Source organism: Salmo salar, chromosome ssa07 (assembly GCF_905237065.1).
Source record: "Salmo salar chromosome ssa07, Ssal_v3.1, whole genome shotgun sequence".
NCBI classification, from domain to species: Eukaryota; Metazoa; Chordata; class Actinopteri; order Salmoniformes; family Salmonidae; genus Salmo; species Salmo salar.
In genome coordinates, this window is record NC_059448.1 from 16587928 (window position 1) to 16603147 (window position 15220).

Sequence of the window (15220 nt, forward strand, 5' to 3'; positions counted from 1 at the left end):
GTGCAGTCATTTAGATAGCCTGTGGAGACTGTGACAAACAGCTCTTCTCAATGTTGTCAGCACTTGATGTTCAAATATAATGCATTGAAACACCTTATATGAAGAAATGCCAACAGAGCTTTTTCAGCACACAAAAATAAACCTTTATTCTTTCTTCTCAAAGTAAACCACAGTACAAAAGTGTCTGCTGAGAACAGACATGTAAACAAGTGTCTATGGAATAAAATGTAAGTGTCGGTGTTATAAATATTTCTGTACAACAGTGTCTGCTATGAACAGACATGTAAACAACAAAAGGGTCTAATGTTCGACTGCTGAGATGTCTGAAAAACAACAGAAGGTGTGCATTTCACTGTGGTCCATGTCCTCTTCTTGAAGTAATTTACGAACTCATACAGCTGGTGATCAAATTCCTCCCGGAGTTTTGGTGAGAGTTCATCCATGAAATCAGCTCTAGGTGCCAGGGCCCTGGGGGGGGAAAACAGAAGAGAGTAAAGGAGAAGATTCTGAAATGATCTGTATTTATTTACCTCTGGGACAAGCTCGGTGCATGACGTTCTTGAGATCTGTCTTCAATCATTTGCAATGCCTTTGCGAGTGACGTGTCGAACTGAGTCTGCAGCTCTTTTCTACCTTCTTCTCACACCCTTGCTACTACTGGGCCGGTGAACAGGCAGTGCTGGGGCGCAGAGAACAAAAACCAGGTGCTGTCTCCATTCACTGATGTTTGTGCCTTGAACAATTTAGAATGTAGAGTGCTATTTAGTACACATATCCAAAACATGAATGAACATCAAATTTCATTAACCGGGACTACAATAGACTTGGGAATGTTTGAGCAGAGTTAAGTAGGACTGGCCTAGCTACTCAACTCTGTTCAAATGTTTGCAACATTTTGACAAGCTGGGACCTTGCAACCAAATATGACTTTGGTGTTACCAATGTGGGAAGCTTATGATTTTCTTTCTCTAACAAAATTATGTTTCATAAAAAGTAGTGAAGATCTTTAGTTTAGTTGATTGGCTTGCTTTCTCTGGACGAGTATGCTGCTAGGCTAGCTAGCCGCTAGTCAGCCAAGTAGCTAGCGCTAGCTGCCTAGCTATTGTTAGCAAAATATGGGTACTCTTTTCGTAGACTACAATAGAAAATACAACAACATACCTCATCCTTTGGTGAAGACGGCATGTTGCTTTCAGTTCTCCCATGCTTCATGTGCCGAACAAGCCATCAGCAACATTTCTGAAGTAGCCTTTCCACCGGCATCTCCACTGAGGCCCTTGTTTCTTTTCTTTGCCTTGACGAACTTCTCGCAAAACCTACTCCACTTTTCCAAACAAGTGGTTGGGTCAAACCCCAGTGTCTCCCTCCATGAATTGGTATTTACATGCAGGACTTTATATAATGTATGGCTAGAATCGTAGTGGTGAAGGCACTTCAGCACCTCCTCATCAATCGATCCTCGAAGTTGTCGTTTGCCATGTTGAAATCACATTGAGTTTCAGGCTGAATCGACAAGAAGCAGAAACTCGTCTCACCCCTACAGTTGACCAATCACAGAGGAAGGTGCGTAGACTTTGGCTCCCTGAACTTTGGCTGGACTTGAGAAAAAATGTTGTGTGCCCGAACAGCCATCAAAACTCTAGCCGAACATCAAAACAAACAAAAAAGTCACAAAATGTCGTCATAATATATGCGCATGCGGCCGCCTTAGCTATAGAGAAAACTCCTACAGACCCATGCCGCATTGTGTGATATCTATATTGGTTTGCACTGTTGTGCACAAAGAAAGGTCTAATTACGGTGGAGGGAAGGAGCTTACGAGTGTGGCATTACCCTTGGTGATAGTGAGATCTATGGTATCTGTATCGGCCATCATAAAGAAGTGTTGGTTCTACAGATGTAAGATCTTAATTTAAGCCAGTTTGCTACAGCAGGAAAATAGTCCTGCAGCAACAGGAAATGTGAATTATTATGTGGATTATAATTCATTCTTAAAAGTCTAAACTGACATGGAATTGTTTTTAAGATGGTCACACTATGGATGATTTAGCTCTTTTATTTTGCCTAATGTACCCCTTTAGGCAGTCTTTTTTTGTATATATATAAACAAATGATTTGATAAAATACTGCATTTGACCTTTACTACTATATCCCAGAACAACAAATCATTTGTTTATACAACACAAAGACAGTCAAAAAATGTATCCTAAGAAACCAGGTTCTGAAGTGTTTGTCCTATACCCAGGAGATATAAGAAAGCACAGGAAATATATATTTTTTTTACACATATTGAACCCTTTTTCGGTTGGCACAAAACTACCTTCATACTTCCATTTGTTTTTTTAAAGGCGGTACCGGTTACCTTCAGACAAGTCCTGTGACACTTTTGTGGGTGTTGTTGCATTGAGCAAAACGTAGAGCATCGTGTTCATGGGAATCTCCCCTTTCCACAGTGGGGTCAAATTAGTTTGTAGCCCAAATGGTTCGGACGCTACAATCAGAAGTTGGCACATCGACGGTACCGACTTCAGATGAGTCCCATGACACTATCGTGGTCGTGAGAGTCTCCCCTTTCCATAGAGTGGTCATAATACACTGCTCAAAAAAATAAAGGGAACACTTAAACAACACAATGTAACTCCAAGTCAGTCACACTTCTGTGAAATCAAACTGTCCACTTAGGAAGCAACACTGATTGACAATACATTTCACATGCTGTTGTGCAAATGGAATAGACAACAGGTAGAAATGATAGGCAATTAGCAAGACACCCCCAATAAAGGAGTGGTTCTGCAGGTGGTGAACACAGACCACTTCTCAGTTCCTATGCTTCCTGGCTGATGTTTTGGTCAGTTTTGAATGCTGGCGGTGCTTTCACTCTAGTGGTAGCATGAGACGGAGTCTACAACCCACACAAGTGGCTCAGGTAGTGCAGCTCATCCAGGATGGCACATCAATGCGAGCTGTGGCAAGAAGGTTTGCTGTGTCTGTCAGCGTAGTGTCCAGAGCATGGAGGCGCTACCAGGAGACAGGCCAGTACATCAGGAGACGTGGAGGAGGCCGTAAGAGGGCAACAACCCAGCAGCAGGACCGCTACCTCCGCCTTTGTGCAAGGAGGAGCAGGAGGAGCACTGCCAGAGCCCTGCAAAATGACCTCCAGCAGGCCACAAATGTGCATGTGTCTGCTCAAACGGTCAGAAACAGACTCCATGAGGGTGGTATGAGGGCCCGACGTCCACAGGTGGGGGTTGTGCTTACAGCCCAACACCGTGCAGGACGTTTGGCATTTGCCAGAGAACACCAAGATTGGCAAATTCACCACTGGCGCCCTGTGCTCTTCACAGATGAAAGCAGGTTCACACTGAGCACATGTGACAGACGTGACAGAGTCTGGAGACGCCGTGGAGAACGTTCTGCTGCCTGCAACATCCTCCAGCATGACCGGTTTGGCGGTGGGTCAGTCATGGTGTGGGGTGGCATTTCTTTGGGGGGCCGCACAGCCCTCCATGTGCTCGCCAGAGGTAGCCTGACTGCCATTAGGTACCGAGATGAGATCCTCAGACCCTTTGTGAGACCATATGCTGGTGCGGTTGGCCCTGGGATCCTCCTAATGCAAGACAATGCTAGACCTCATGTGGCTGGAGTGTCAGCAGTTCCTGCAAGAGGAAGGCATTGATGCTGTGGACTGGCCCGCCCATTCCCCAGACCTGAATCCAATTGAGCACATCTGGGACATCATGTCTCGCTCCATCCACCAACGCCACGTTGCACCACAGACTGTCCAGGAGTTGGCGGATGCTTTAGTCCAGGTCTGGGAGGAGATCCCTCAGGAGACCATCCGCCACCTCATCAGGAGCATGCCCAGGCGTTGTAGGGAGGTCATACAGGCACGTGGAGGCCACACACACTACTGAGCCTCATTTTTACTTGTTTTAAGGACATTACATCAAAGTTGGATCAGCCTGTAGAGTGGTTTTCCACTTTAATTTTGAGTGTGACTCCAAATCCAGACCTCCATGGGTTGATAAATTGGATTTCCATTGATTATTTTTGTGTGATTTTGTTGACAGCACATTCAACTATGTAAAGAAAAAAGTAGTTAATAAGATTAGTTCATTCATTCAGATCTAGGATGTGTTATTTTAGTGTTCCCTTTATTTTTTTGAGCAGTGTAGTTGGTCGGTCAAACCGTTATAACACAACAGATGTTTTCGTGAAAAGACCGATTTTCGGGATGACTCATGGTCTCATAAACACAGCTCTGGCTCTGCCACATTTCACTGCAGATGCGGAAGTGCAACTTGTGGATGCGGTGGATTGAGACGCATCCAATGCAAAAAACATATCTTTAGCTTAAACTGACAGATTTTGATGGGGATTTTTTTATTATGTTACTTAGATTGACTGGTGCATCAAATCATCTCTAGGGGGTTAATGGACATTTTTGTAGGGGTTGATACATTTTTCATAAGGGAAAGGCTTTTTAAACCTCAAATACACTACAAGTTAACATTTCCTGCATTGCATAAAAGTTCAACTGCAACATGGTGATCAAATTAAGATCCTACATCTGTATGGTACAGCATTAAAATAAACGTGATACTTTGAAAGTGCAGTGTGTGGGAGCTTCTTTCCTTTGAATGACACTGTGTATAAAGTGACAGTGAGAGACAGTAGCTGGTTCCAAAACAGCTATCGAGCCCGCCCGTATCGCTAAGACAATACCATTTAAAGCACTTTTCAGAGCCAAGGGTCTGAGGGCTGTAGGAGATTGAGTAATGAGCGAACTGATTGTCCTCGTTCGACAGATGTAAAGGTCACGCTGGAGCTTTGTGGCAACATGGCAATCAAAACACGTGTAAACTGTGAAAAGAGAGGGGCATATATATGTAACGTGTGGTTAACCAATTCCTGACTAGCTTGGGCAAATGGGTGGTCTCCCTCCCTCTCTCTCTATTGCCTTCTCTCAGGATGTCCCCTTCCTGCATTGGCCCCCTTGGCTCCTGGCCCACAGTGTGCTGCTGGTGGCTGGCGTGTGTCGGCCCATTGGAGGCAGTAGAGGAGGATCGATGAGTGGCCAGTGGGGACCCGGCCGCTTCACAGCTGCCTGGCGGATGGTGGATGGTGGATGGCGTCGGCCATGCAGGGGATAGGGGGGAGGGGCGAGGGGCAAGGATTAGTCAGGGCCAGCCGAGAGGACCAGAGGGACGGCACGATACGTCAATGAGAACATGGAGGGAACTGGAGGGGGCTGGGGAAATCAGTATGCTGGTGAAGGCCTGTCAATCTGTCAAAGCACCCACTCTCCCTGACTGACTATCGACTACTCAATGACAGACAGCCTTTGACGCAGACTGCCTCACGCAGACTAAATGCTCGTATGAGAAGCACCATATCGACATGAATAGATCTTCTCATTAGCATTGTTTAACGTACAGTGACTCACCAACTCATTGGGAGAGTGAAGAACTCTCCCATTGGTGCACTCAGAAAGCCACTTTGAAAAATGTTGGTAGATTCAATAAATCATTCCATTTCTTAAGTCATGAATTGAAATCATGTTAAAACATACGAGCTGAAGGCTGATTCTACCAAGGTCGGTTCAGAACTCTGCGATCCAGACCAGAGCTGCTCTTTAGCTAAACATGCAGCAGTCCCGACCTCTCTCAAACAGTGTTCTGCTTTCACTTGGAGTACTCCTGAGCCTCCCCAGATCTCCACAGTCCACACACACAGACCACATTTTCAAGACCCCTACTTTACAAACACTTACCCATGTTTCCTGCCTTGAAATGATGGTGAATGCATTCCACCGCTATCTACTCGTTCCCCCAAAAATATAGCAAATTTTGCCCTCTGAGACAAATACATCACCAATAACAGATACTAGAGCATGTCGCAAAAACCCTTACCATGACTTCAGCAACCCTCTACAGCGCAGTGACATCCCAAACTCAGAAGTCTTCAGAACACTTAGCCCATGACACTAGTCATCTCTTCATCACACGACATGACATTGCAACTTCCTAGTTGCTAAGTGTGGCATGATCTCCTGCACTGTAGCATCTCATGCTCTAAAAAGCCTAGCCAGCCAACTGACAGCCACTAAAGAAGATGTTAGTTCCCTAGTTGTGGTGCCATGTGGAGGCCTGTCTCCCCCATGCCATGACACAGGATTATCTTTCATTAGAGCTGGGGAAGTGTAAATCAGCTTCAGAGCGGAACCTCACATGATGGCGCCGACAGAGATGGCAGCATGGTGACTAGCTCTTAAGCAACTCTGCAGTATTTTGTACTCGCGCTGCTAAAACCCTCGACCATTGCTATACTACCTTCCAGAATGCATATAAGGCCCTCCCCCACCCTCCATTCGGCAAATCGGACCACGATTCCATCTTGCTCCTCCCCTCCTATATACAGAAACTCAAACAGGAAGCAACCGTAGTGAGAACTATTCAACGCTGGTCTGACCAATCGGAATCCACGCTTCAAAATTGTTTTGATCTCACGGACTGGGATATGTTCAGAGTAGCTTCAGAAAATAATATTGACACATATACCAATACGGTGAATGAGTTTATCAGGAAGTGCATAGGAGATGTTGTACCCACTGTGACTATTAAAACCTACCCCAACCAGAAACCATGGACAGATGGGAGCATTCACGCAAAACTGAAAGTGCGAACCACCGCATTTAACCAGGGCAAGAATACAGAGAATATGGAAGAATACAAACAGTGTAGTTATTCCTTCCGCAAAGCAATCAAGCAGGCTAAACGTCAGTATAGGGACAAAGTTGAGTCCCAGTTCAACAATATATAGAGACAGTCGTGATACTGTATTATAGGCTCTATGAAGATGAAATTAACAACCATTACAAAATAGTAACATATGCACGCAACCTGTCCATAGCCTAATGATCAGCCTGTCCATAGCCTAATGATCAGCCTGTCCAGAGCCAGGCAATGAACGCAAGAGCAGTGACACAATTTCATGTTAGCAGGCAATATTAACTAAATATGCAGGTTTAAAAATATATACTTGTGTATTGATTTTAAAGAAAGGCATTGATGTTTATGGTTAGGTACATTGATGCAACGACGGTGCTTTTTTCGCAAATGCGCTTGTTAAATCATCAACCGTTTGTCGAAGTAGGCTGTGATTCGATGAGAAATTAACAGGCACCGCATCGATTATATGCAACGCAGGACACGTTAGATAAACTAGTAATATCATCAACCATGTGTAGTTAACTAGTGATTATGTTAAGATTGATAGTTTTTTATAAGATAAGTTTAATGCTAGCTAGCAACTTACCTTGGCTTCTTGCTGCCCTCGCGTAACAGGTAGTCAGCCTGCCATGCAGGCTCCTCGTGGAGTGCAATGTAAGGCAGGTGGTTAGAACGTTGGACTAGTAACCAGGTTGCAAAAACGAATCCCCGAATCCCCCCTGAACAAGGCAGTTAACCCCCGTTCCTAGGCCGTCATTGAAAATAAGAATGTGTTCTTAATCTGACTTGCCTAGTTAAATAAAGGTGTAAAAAGGAAAAAATACTAAAAAATACAAAATAAATAAAATACTAAAAAAAGAACAAAAAAAATATCGGCAAATCGGTGGCCAAAAATACAGATTACCGATTGTTATGAAAACTTGAAATCGGCCCGAATTAATCGGCCATTCTGATTAATCGTTAGACCTCTATACTGCACTCTAGACTATGCCACCGTATCTTAGTGCAATGCCGCTCTGACATACACTACTGGTCAAATGTTTTAGAACACCTACCCATTCAATGTTTTTTTTTTTTTTTTTTTTTACTATTTTCTACATTGTAGAATAATGAAGACATCAAAACTATGAAATAACATATATAGAATCATGTAACCAAAAAAGCGTTAAACAAATCAAAATATGTTTTCGATTTTAGATTCTTCAAAGTAGCCACCCTTTGCCTTGATGACAGCTTTGCACACTCTTGGCATTCTCTCAACCAGCTTCACCTGGAATGCTTTTCCAACAGTCTTGAAGGAGTTCCCACATATGCTGAGCACTTGTTGGCTGCTTTTCCTTCACTCTGCGATCCGACTTATCCCAAACCATCTCAATTTGGTTGAGGTCGGGGGATTGTGGAGGCCAGGTCATCTGATGCAGCACTCCATCACTCTCCTTCTTGGTAAAATAGCCCTTGCTGCTGCACATCCAACAACAGATTACAGCAAGATCCACTTGCAGGATACACATACTCAGAACCCAGTGTTAACAAATGAGACGTATATCCGCCAACCCTCCATTTCAAAATGGATTTGAAGTCAATGTTTCAACAGTATGCTATAAAATGTCCGAAGTCTATAAAAAAGCTATATACTGCTACACTACGCTAATCATGTTCTATTGGTGTCCGTGGTCAGTTTGTTTATCTATAATCTACAAGGTAACTTGATTGAGACCACACCCCTCTGAAGGACTAGAAGGGCATGTTTTGGTCCTCTCGCCTCTCCCGCCAGACCAAACGGTGAACATGAAGGTCAGGCTGGAAGGAAACTGGAGAGTATGTTTGGATTTCGTGCTTGACGCAAACCTGCACACAAGAAGCATCTTTGTCTCTCTCCACTGCAACTCTCCATCATCCTGTCAGCTCGACCGGGCCTGCGTTTACGGAAGGCTGACGACACCGTAGAGGAGAACACGTATCCACACTAACCCCGCTGGAGAGTCCCCTGTGGCCAGACGGCCACTTTACAAAGCGGCCCTTGTTGTTGGCGGGTTGTTCCGAGAGCCAACATTGACATTCTGAAGGGCGGCAACTCGCCAAAGAACAAGGTGCAGATAGGGTGCCGATGCTTCTGCATGGTGTTGAGTAACATTTAGAAGAGAAGTTTGAGTTCATTTGATACAGTGTGGGGCTCCAAAATGTGTTCTGTGTTTATTTTGGAGGGGTACCTGATTATAGAGCCTGTTTCATTGACCCAGATTATTTTTTTTTACTCGTGGATTTTAATCAAGATTCAATTGGTTTCATCAATTGGTTTCATCCTGGCCTAAAGTTGGATTGGTGGATATCAGACAAAAGAAACGTGTGGCTTTTCTCTGCAGCGTCACTATTATTACACTTCGTTATTATCCGTAGCATTTCATTCTTATTATTATTTAAGTTATTACCTATAAATATTAGTCTAGTATACAAATTAAGAAATGTCAAATTGGAGAGGAATTTGCGATTAAAACATTTTCCCCTCCACTTTTCAGAACAATCCGCATTTCATGATTCATTCAGTTGCACACCATTTAATAAGAGAGGAAACTCAAAACTGGCACTTGTCATCATTCCTCACACATATGCTGACACTGCAACATGACAAAACACTTTTTTAAAGAGATGCAGTCCAGACCCTGTCTATGCCTATTTTAGGAAACTTTCTGAATTGACATAGAGAGTTACTGAACTCCTACACGCACACCCACCCACCTAAAGGACCCATCAATCAAAGCCACCTGCAGGACATCTCACTCAGACAAATCACATTTGTCCTTTCCCAAAAATGTATTGAAAACCATGCCTTAGCTTTAAATCCTTTCTGTAGGGTATCAAATAGTCTACATTACAGGATAATGCTAAATCAATGTAACCTAAAAAGTTTTAAGAGGGATATATAGAGACAGTCGTGATACTGTATTATCGGCTGCATGAAGATGAAATTAACAACCATTACAAAATAGTAACATATGCACGCAACCTGTCCATAACCTAATGATCAGCCTGTCCACAGCCTAATGATCAGCCTGTCCACAGCCTAATGATCAGCCTGTCCACAGCCTAATGATCAGCCGTTGATTTATTTTAGTTAAGTGGTGGGTGGTTATGTTGACACTACATTTTAATTCGAGTGCTTTATCTAAATCTGTTCAACCACTTATTTTTCTCAGTCTTTTAGGGTTGCCTATAGCACAGATGGTCGCCTAGATTCACTTTAGCAGGCCAATAATATATAGGCTATACGAATGATGTATTCATATAATATTAATTAACTTCTAACTTGCACATTTATTGTCTTCTTCACTGTTCCCTTCTTGAGAAATCCATGCATCTCTGCTGGCAACTCCACTGGCCTCTCTTCCCCCCTCTCTAGCTCTTGAACGAGTAGCCTGTATATACTGTATATAAAATGAAGAGCAATATATTTTGAAACTTATTTTGAGCAATGATTTTTCTTTTTTTATTTATTTATTTATTAACCTTTATTTAACCAGGAAAGGCTCATTGAGATTTAAAATCTCTTTTTCAAGAGCGTCCTGGCCAAGATAGGCAGCGCCAAGTCATTACAAAAATTAGACAAACAACATGAAAAACTACAAGTAATCTAGTAAAAACCATAGAATTAACAAAGAATATAACAAAATCAAAAACAGCAAATTAAAAACATTGACATGTCAGGGAATCAGTCTCAAGATCATTCATCAGTGATTTAAAAATACCAATCGGGACAAGTTCTTCCAGTTTAAAAGTATTTTGTAAGGCATTCCAAGACGATGGCGCAGAGTACATAAAAGCCCTTTTACCAAATTCAGTTCGGACATTTGGAACAGTTAGCAAGATAAAGTCCCTCGAACGAAGAGAGTACCCACCACATTTCTGAACAATAAAAAACTTTTATTTTATTTTTACTAATAGGCCTAGGCCTATTCGAGGAGAGAAGCATTGATCGATCCTCTTGATTGCTGATTGGCTAATAAATAGGCTACAGAGTTGGCAATGAACTGGCGGGGAAGTTTGAATGGCGAGAGCGATGTGTAGCCTAGCTCTGGTGTGATGTGATCACATTGACTAAATTGCTAATGTAAAAAACAGGCAGAGAGAAATTCATGAATTCTCACAACGAACCCACAGACCTGTCAGTGGCAGTATCCCAGATAACAATTTCTATTGGTCAACAGCTTATTTTTGAATGTGAACAGAAGCAAATTGGTGTAAACGGCATCATAAACATGACATGCTCGTATTTTTTTGTATTATTATTTGGATGAAAATAACGGACTGGGTGGGAAAGGGCCTTTTACAAGATTAAATCAGGAGCATTTGATTCTTATTAAAGAGACAGTCCAGACTAGAGGTCGACCGATTAATCGGAATGGACGATTAATTAGGGCCGATTTCATGTTTTCATAACAATCGGTAATCTGTATTTTTGGCCACGGATTTGCCGATTTTTTTTTTTTTTATTGATTTATTTTGTATTTTTTTTATATTATATATATATTTTTTACACCTTTATTTAACTAGGCAAGTCAGATTAAGAACACATTCTTATTTTCAATGACGGCCTAGGAACGGGGGTTAACTGCCTTGTTCAGGGGGATTCGGGGATTCGTTTTTGCAACCTTCTGGTTACTAGTCCAACGATCTAACCACCTGCCTTACATTGCACTCCACGAGGAGCCTGCATGGCAGGCTGACTACCTGTTACGCGAGGGCAGCAAGAAGCCAAGGTAAGTTGCTAGCTAGCATTAAACTTATCTTATAAAAATCTATCAATCTTAACATAATCACTAGTTAACTACACATGGTTGATGATATTACTAGTTTATCTAACGTGTCCTGCGTTGCATATAATCGATGCGGTGCCTGTTAATTTCTCATCGAATCACATCCTACTTCGACAAATGGGTGATGATTTAACAAGCGCATTTGCGAAAAAAGCACTGTCGTTGCATCAATGTACCTAACCATAACCATAAACATCAATGCCTTTTTTTAAAAATCAATACGATCAATACAACCTGCATATTTAGTTAATATTGCCTGCTAACATGAATTTGTGTCACTTCTCTAGCGTTCCGTGCAAGCAGTCAGGGTATATACACAGCAGTTTGGGCCGCCTGGCTCATTGCGGACTGTGTGAAGTCCATTTATTCCTAACAAAGGCCGTAATTAATTTGCCAGAATTGTACATAATTATGACATAACATTGAAGGTTGTGCAATGTAACAGGAACATTTAGACTTAGGGATGCCACCCGTTAGATAAAATACGGAACGGTTCCGTATTTCACTGAAATAATAAACGTTTCATTTTCGAAATGATAGTTTCCGGATTCGACCATATTAATGACAAAAGGCTCGTATTTCTGTGTGTTATTATGTTATAATTAAGTCTATGATTTGATATAGCAGTCTGACTGAACGATGATAGGCAGCAGCAGGCTCGTAAGCATTCATTCAAACAGCAACTTCGTGCGTATTGCCAACAGCTCTTCGCAATTCTTCAAGCATTGCGCTGTTTATGACTTCAAGCCTATCAACCCCAGAGATTGGGCTGGTGTAACCCATGTGAAATGGCTAGCTAGTTAGCGGGTGCGCGCTAATAGCGTTTCAAACGTCACTCGCTCTGAGACTTGGGAGTGGTTATTCCCCTTGCTCTACATGAGTAACACTGCTTCGAGGGTGGCTGTTGTCGATGTGTTCCTGGTTCGAGCCCAGCTAAGAGCGAGGAGAGGGACGGAAGCTATACTGTTACACTGGCAATACTAAAGTGCCTATAAGAACATCCAATAGTCAAAGGTATATGAAATACAAATGGTATAGAGAGAAATAGTCCTATAATTCCTATAATAACTACAACCTAAAACTTCTTACCTGGGAATATTGAAGACTCATGTTAAAAGGAACCACCAGCTTTCATATGTTCTCATGTTCTGAGCAAGGAACTTAAATGTTAGCTTTTTTACATGGCACATATTGCACTTTTACTTTCTTCTCCAACACTTTGTTTTTGCATTATTTAAACCAAATTGAACATGTTTCATTATTTATTTGAGGCTAAATTGATAGTATTTATGTATTATATTAAGTTAAAATAAGTGTTCATTCAGTATTGTTGTAATTGTCATTATTACAAACAAATAAATAAATAAAAATCATCCGATTAATCGGTACCGGCTTTTTTGGTCCTCCAATAATCGGTACCGGCGGTGAAAAATCATAATCGGTCGACCTCTAGTCCAGACAGGCTACACTCTTAGAAAAAAGGTTTCCAAATGGGTTCTTCCGCTGTCCCCATAGCAGAACCCTTTTTGGTTCCATGTAGAACTCTTTTGGGTTCCATGTAGAAGCCTCTATGTAAAGGGTTCTACCTGGAACCAAAAATGGTTCTCCTATGGGGACAGCCAAAGAACCGTTTTAGGTTCTAGATAGCACCTTTTTGTCTAAGAGTGTACTTTAGGAAACTTTCTAAAACTTTCACACACGCACATTCACGTCAAAGAACCCGTCAGTCAAAGCCACCAGCGTATGTCAGAGATGAGCAAGTATTTCTCCTTTCCTTAAAACCTATTAAAAAACCTAGGCCTACCTTAAAGTAGGCTATAAGATAATGAATTGACAAGGAAAGTATGAAGGGGAGAGAGACAACTATGCAATATTATGATAATGAAATTGACAATAATTAAAATAGAAAGAAATACATGCAACATGTCCATAGCCTATTTAAAATAAAATTAAAACAATAATAATGACATTTATTTAATCTTTATTTAACTAGGCAAGTCAGTTAAGAACACATTCTTATTTACAATGACGGTCTACCAAAAGGCCTCCTGAAGGGACGGGGGCTGGGATTAATAAATAAATATAGGACAATAAAATAAAAATATAGGACAACACAAACATCACGACAGGAGAGACACCACAACAATACATAAAGAGAGACCTAAGACAACAACATAGCATGGAAGCATCACATGAAAACAAAGCATGGTAGCAACGTTGATTAGTCTATAAATTAAGAAAAGATTCCTTATCAAATTATACCATGCCTGGTTGGATAGGATTGGTACATTGTTCATTTGACACAACATTAGCACATTTTACTGTTGGACTCAGAGCCAGAACAACCTTGTCAACTGCTGTTGAATAATGAATGAATAGTCAGACACATCCAACCGTTTTTACAAGAAGACCAAATGATTTATTTACTAGTAAGCAATGAACATGTGCATTCTATAAAAGAAAGTCCACATATCAAAAAATAGCCTACCCAGCTAGTACAGTGGATCTGGGCCGATTCCGGCTGAGAGTCAGACTCAGCTGATGTCATGTGGCCCGAGTCTGGGCCGCCTTTAGCAGTATTACTTATGGCTAGGATTCGGGGATTGACCTCGGGCCGATTCCGGTGTGAGTCATCTGGCCCAAATGTACTACTTGGGGCTCGGACTGATTGGGGCTACTCTCTGGCAGATGATTACACAGGCTGCTTTATATAATTAACATTTCATTATTTATTTTCTCATTGTTTCTGTGATCAAAAAATACAACTAACATTTAAATGAAATTCTTTAAGAAACCTGTGTAGTATTTCGATACTTTGTGCAAGGCAATTGATAAGCATTAAAAACTTTGGATGGAGCCTCCCGAGTGCGTTGCAGTGCAAACTGCGTTGCTACAGATGCTGGTTCGAGACACGTGCCGGCCGCGACCGGGAGACCCATGAGGCGACGCACAATTGGCCCAGCGTCGTCAGAGTTAGGGGAGGGTTTGGCCGGCCGGGATGTCCTTGTCCCATCGCGCTGTAGCGACTCCTGTGGCGGGCCGGGATGTTTTTGTCCCATCGCGCTGTAGCGACTCCTGTGGCGGGCCGGGATGTCGTTGTCCCATCGCGCTGTAGCGACTCCTGTGGCGGGCCGGGATGTCCTTGTCCCATCGCGCTGTAGCGACTCCTGTGGCGGGCCGGGATGTCGTTGTCCCATCGCGCTGTAGCGACTCCTGTGGCGGGCCAGGCGCATACACGCTGTTTCCTCCGACACAAAATGTTTTAATGTGGATGGGTATAATTTGTATGTATGAAATGTATAATAGTAATATTTTAAAAAATTACAAAAAATAAAAAATACCGGGTCATTTTGTATACATTTATCAAAATTTGCATCGGGCCAATCTGGGGGGATTCTGGTAAGATCCCGGCAAAGTTGGCTGAATTCTGGTAGACAGAAATGGCCCGATGTACTTGGGCCGATTCTAGGCAGTCATTCATTTTGATTCCGGGCTGAGTCTGACTCCCGATTCAATCAGTTCCGGCCCCCCGGGAGAGGGCCTCTTCTGGGGCGATTCCTCATTGCTAACTGGGTATAGTGTAGAGCTTCTACAACCCTGCACATCTAGCAGATCAGATGCCGGAGCAAAAAACGACAGTTGGAAAGGAGGATATCTAGACAGACTAAGTTAGTTATA

At 42.4% G+C, this 15220-nt stretch overlaps 1 protein-coding gene and 1 long non-coding RNA gene across 7 annotated transcripts in view; both read right to left on the reverse strand.

Annotated features, from left to right (window-relative positions):
• The window catches only part of LOC106608629 (serine/threonine-protein phosphatase 2B catalytic subunit alpha isoform), a 138687-nt gene that overhangs the window by 89530 nt on the left and 33937 nt on the right, over positions 1 to 15220 (reverse strand). The gene's annotated exons all lie outside the window — the stretch shown is intronic.
• On the reverse strand, positions 146 to 1499 carry LOC123743742 (uncharacterized). The gene is made up of 3 exons (XR_006770573.1): positions 1162 to 1499; positions 634 to 733; positions 146 to 468 (listed from the first exon to the last, which is right to left on the reverse strand). It is a non-coding gene; the product is annotated as an uncharacterized lncRNA (long non-coding RNA).